This window comes from Scomber japonicus, chromosome 12 (genome assembly GCF_027409825.1).
Source record: "Scomber japonicus isolate fScoJap1 chromosome 12, fScoJap1.pri, whole genome shotgun sequence".
Classification (NCBI taxonomy): Eukaryota; Metazoa; Chordata; class Actinopteri; order Scombriformes; family Scombridae; genus Scomber; species Scomber japonicus.
In genome coordinates this window covers 5,985,875-5,991,396 of record NC_070589.1, presented here as the reverse complement: position 1 = coordinate 5,991,396, position 5,522 = coordinate 5,985,875, and the positions used below count along the sequence as shown (strand labels likewise).

The following is a 5,522-nucleotide window of genomic DNA, read 5'->3' as shown; positions in this document are numbered from 1 at the left end:
TACTAACAGGGAGCCTAAGACACATGAAAACAGGCTGCTTTCAATCATAGTGTCATAGGTTTTATTCACAAAAGATTAATTAAACCATTAATAATTCTTTAAATGATATGGCTCAAATTGTCAACATCTTCAGTTTGATTTAAAAAAAAAAAGACACTACAGCTGTTCAGTGCAGTGGAAAGCTGAAATGGATAAGAAGCGCCACTCCTGCCTGATACTAAGCTACTCTGACAGTAGATAACATATGTTTATCAGCCAGTCATAACTTAACTATGATAACTGAACCATCAGAACAGACTAAAGTTCAGGACACTCATTTTATGAGCATACTGTCAGTACTCACTATGTAGTGTGCTGCAGACCACCATTCAGAGAAATAGTTCTCCCACTGTTAAGATAATAAAAGACATCTGCTATTACTTAACATAGTTTATGTCTAGGTTAGTATGTAGGACTGTAGCTCATCATAACTTGTAGCATTGTTGTATGAGTGTTAATGTGTTAGAGTTCTATTTTCTAGAGTGTTCATGGTTTCCATTTTATTCCCACAGAGACAGAAGAAGAAGTAGCACAAGAGGTAGAGGAGGCAGTAGAAGGTGAGCGAACACACACACACACACACACACACACACACACACACACACACACACACACACACACACACACACACACACACACGTACGTATATATATATAAAAAGCCCAAACCAATGAAAGTGCATTGCATATATGTAATGCACTTTCATTGTACATTTCACTGTACATTCAGCTGGGATAAAAACTATGTGAGGACATCTCATCATTTTAAAATCTTTGGTCTAATTCCTGCATGTGTGTGTTTGTCTTTGCAGCAGAGTTTGTTGAGACAGAGGAACAGATTCAGGATGAGCCCACAGGTAAACTTTACTTTTAATATTATGAGTATGAATCTTATATTTACATCACTATGCACCATTATCCCCATATCTAAACAATATTACATCACCCCCTGTCCCCCTCCCCTCCTTCTTATTCACCTTCAAGCGTGGCCGTTCAGAACAACCATAAACACATTTGAGAACCATTAGAATCTGTTCTGAGCGATGTCTTCTAGAAACATCTGTGTAGTAAACAGATGTTTCTAGAAGACTTCTTAGTCCATAGAGTTAAAAAGGAACTGATATTCTCTTCTGATTGATGGATACACTTCAGTTTCAATACACACACAACCACTATTGTATTTTTTAGTCTATTTTCCTCCAAGTATATGCACACAACTACAGTAAAAACACAGGTGACCTACACTCAGCAATGAGCCTGAACGCATCCTGTGTAGAGGCACAAACTGAGGACTAGCTGCTGCTGTCTTATCCTGCTATAGATGTAAAGTTAAGACACATTATGTAATACATGTGTGATGACATGAGAATATCTACTATCTAATATCTGCTGTCAATGTGTAACTGATAGTCAGCTGCACTTTGGCTGCTCCTACAGTACATTATCTGTTACTAGAAAGCTTTCCAAAGGACAGTAGATGTCCACGTGTTGACTGGGAGGACATTCCCCTCACGCAGAATACACTGTCTTATACATACAGACACACACACACACACACACACACACTAAGAGATGCTCTGCCCATGAGATGTCTAAGCATCCTCCTGTTTGTGTCTCTTCCATAGAAACGTAAAGGCTGCCACGGTCGCCGTGGTGACGGAGCAGGGACCCCACTGACGTTGCATCAGCACCATCTGAGTGCGCTCGGAGCGATGCATCTCTCCACCTCCAGAGAAACGATTGAGTCGTCATGACAACACTCGCCTCTCTCTCTCTCTCCCCCCTACATCTTTCTCACCCCTCCCTTTTTCTTTTCACCTTCCTCTAAAGATTCCCTTTCAGTGTAAATGAGTCAGATTATGGATGAATTGTTTACTAATACGGTACCCCTCTTTTTTCCCCTCATCCTTCCTTTTTTTGTTTTTTAATCTTAAACAGAACACCCATTTCCATTTTTTTCCCCCTTTTTTTTGTTCAGGGTGGTTTAGTTCTGTGTGTCTGTGACCAGATGTGAAGTCTTATGTGCTCTAACTTGTAAAACAACGTCTTACCCGAGTCTGTATCTGCAAGAGCTGTAAAAAAAACAAACCAGTCCGGAACTTTTATTTTGAAGTCTTCTCAGTGATGTTGTTTTTTTTTGTTGGCTTCCTGGAGCCATAATTGTGTTGCCAAGCAAAATAAGGCCAAAGCTCCTGAGTTCAAGGACTCCTTTTTAGGTCCTTTTATTAACTCGTCAGGTTGCAGAGCTTCACACTTTCAGCTGGAGCACAAAACAAGTCATCTTTTTTTTTTCTCTGAGCACTGCAGAATGTCTCCACCTCCCCTCCGGCTGGTGCATCCCCCCCCCCCCCCCCCCTCCTCTCTCTCAATCCCCTCCTCCTGACTGTGTGGAGGCAATAAAACCACATTTTAACTTTTTTTTTCCTTCAGAACTCAAATAATTTCTTACCCCTCGTTTTTCGCAGTGTAACTTCAGGAATTTTGAACATCAGCTGTTTACGTTCTGATCTCAGTATTTTATTTAACTTTTTTTCGATTTGATGCGACACCCCCCTCAGCCCTCCTCAACCAGCCAGTTTATTTTACCACTCAGTATGCGTCGACTCCAGGATGAGCCATATGCTAGCACGTGAATTCTGAGAGAAAGTGTGTGTGGAAAGTGTGTGTGTGTGTGAGCTTGTGTGTGTGATTGTCAAATCTCTTACTAATCAATCCCTTCTGTGAGCCGTAGATGCAGTTTTGGCGACTGTGTTTGACTTTTCCTTTATTTTTCTTTCCAATTTTGTTCTCAAACTACCTGTACCTCCATCTGCGTGTGTGTGTGTTTTATAGACTATCTTTCTTTCTTTCTTACTTACATATTTCTAGATAATAAGTTTAAACTGAAGTTGTAACTTTCAAACTTTTCACTCTTTTTGGGTTTAAAAACCTGTACTGTGATGAATCTGAGGACAGTGTAAAATCTGTCAAACCAGTCATAACATGGATCTTTTTATAGCGGGCTGACTGAGACTTACTGTTCTTACCCCTGTGTGATACAGATCCTACTTCTCTCTCTCTTCTGCTTCAGTGTGTGTGAGATCTGTGGTCTCTGGCTCACTTAGGGTTAAATAAACACATAAGTTTCATGTTCTTCTAGAAGTCCGGTTTGAAAAAATGACCATCTACGAGGCCTCAGGGGCAGAAAATGAGCAGTGGGCCCCCTTTAACCCCACTGTTTTTGCTAATGCTGTTAAACTCATTGAGGAACATGCACCATCTTTATTTTTGACACAGGCAGACAACATGAGTAATAATCTAGAACCTGCCTAACTGCTATAATCATCAAATGACCTCAAACCTAATGAATCTGGGGCTTTGGGGAGGATCTGGGATCTGGTTTTGGTGATCCAGCCTCAGTCATGAGGCTCGTTTTTTTTTATCATCAGTGTCAAAACTTCACTGCCTCATTCTCTCTACTCTAAAAACTAATAGCTGTGTGTGTTTCTTTGGGTTATTTTTTTTTCTTTCTCAGCGGGGGAAATTTGTCGTTTCCTCTTTTTTGTGACATCAGCTTTTTGTCTTGTGTGTTTTTTTTTGTTGTTGTTGTTGTTTTTTAAATAACTGAACAGTGATAGCAGGACGTCTGCAAGCCCAAACCACCACAGCAACATCTAAACATCTCAATCCACTGCAGAAGTCCACATTAACATCACCTTGTACTGCATGAGAGATGCTAGTGGAGGGAAATTGGGCACAAACCCTGAATAACACGTCTGATTTGATACTGACATTAAACAATATGTAGATGTGATGTAGTTTTTAATTTTGGAACAACACTACTGTTCTTGATAGGAGTGGAACATTAGGAAAAACATCTCTTGTAAAAAAGAAATTGATTTGATGTCTCAGTCCCACTTTGTGTCTCTAGTCCTCACAATACTGTAACTACTAGCCTGGTTTTTTTTTTAGGGATGCAACACATTCCTCTGGTGTGCAGTAGCTGTTTTATTTTGTAGGATGTCATTTTTTTTCTCTCCCCCTCTGTAACACTAGCTGGGTTTTTTTCTACTCTCTCTTAACACTTTGTAAGTCATTTGTGAGCTGTAAAACCTTTTTAACATTAAAGATTACAATCTTTACCAAGAGAGCTTCTAGATTTTTAAAAATGAACACTTTTTAAAAAGGACTCGGAGAAACAAAAAAAATCTGAAAAGCTTTTTTTTTTTTAATGAAAGCCATAAGCTGCTTGTGACAGGCAAGTTTAGGGAGCTGTGCTACTTCAGGACAAACTTTATTCTCTTTTTAAGAATACAAAAAACACAAGCAATAAGATAAAAGAAAAGGGCACATTGCAGCAGCCTGATGAAACAGATGTTTGTTCTTTTCAGTACTAATCTTTGATCAGAAGTCATGTACATGCTGTAAAAGGTTGTGATACACGGGCAAAGGAAGCAGTGGTTGTTAACTTACAGTATCTGCCTGAAACACTGTACAGCAGCCTGAGCTCCACTGTGTCATGGAGAAATGTCGCTGTCAGCTAAAAACCGCCTGCTCCTCTGCTTCACTGTGTCGTCTGTCAATCATAACCTTCAGTCTGCAGCTGTCCTGTAGACGCTGAAAATGGTGATTAAATTATTGTGGAGTAATGATGATGATGATGATAATGGATCGTGTGAAGGAGAGTTGAAGTGTCACAGTTTTCTGTAAATGATCTGTTCTGGGAGCAGCAATAAAAGGTTTGGGACAACACACAGATGGCTGCAGTCTTTTTATTCATTCACTTCTTTATATTAAGAGATGTTAGTAAAGTTTGTCTTTTATTCTTTATGCCTGTAATTAAAAAAAATAAGGAAAGTTGTCCACAGTGTATTAGTATTATAATGTAACTACTAGGTACTGTTTTGTTTGGGTGATGTATTTTGTATTTATTTGCTTATAATTTACAGGAGGGGAGTAACATCATTAGTTGTATGCATACATATGACATGCAGCAATACCCCTAGTTCCTTTCATCAACCTTTAACATAGGTGACATAATAAGCCAAGGCAGAGTACAAAATGAAGAAAAAAAACTACCAGATACTGTCAACATACGGCATGTACAATTTTTGGTGTGAAAGCCTCATTTTTCTGTTGTACCAAATATGGCCACAAGGTGTCACTATATCACTATTTACTCAAGTCATATCTGTTATGCAGGGAGGCACTCACTGCATTCACTCACTCATTCACCGCAAACCATCATAATTAAGAATAATAATCAGAATGTATTTATTTTATTTCAGAAGTAATTCCAGCAGTGTTAGCCTCCATTATTTTATGATAAATATAAATATAAGTATAATCAAGCATCACAGTTTTTACATCATTATGTAAAATTAATGCAGTCTAGTTCCAAAACTTGAGTTTATAACCTTAAGTTTTTTCTTAGAAGTACTGTTACAAAAAAGAAATTGGTGCTGAGGTTAAGAGTTGAATCTCCTGCAATGAAACTGAGAGCTC

The 5,522-nt window shown here is 38.8% G+C and overlaps 1 long non-coding RNA gene across 1 annotated transcript; it reads left to right on the top strand.

The window, feature by feature from the left end:
• Positions 1-555: 555 nt before the first annotated feature.
• Positions 556-4,771, top strand: LOC128369394 (uncharacterized). The gene is made up of 3 exons (XR_008322010.1): positions 556-596; positions 851-895; positions 1,664-4,771. It is a non-coding gene; the product is annotated as an uncharacterized LOC128369394 (long non-coding RNA).
• Positions 4,772-5,522: the final 751 nt, after the last annotated feature.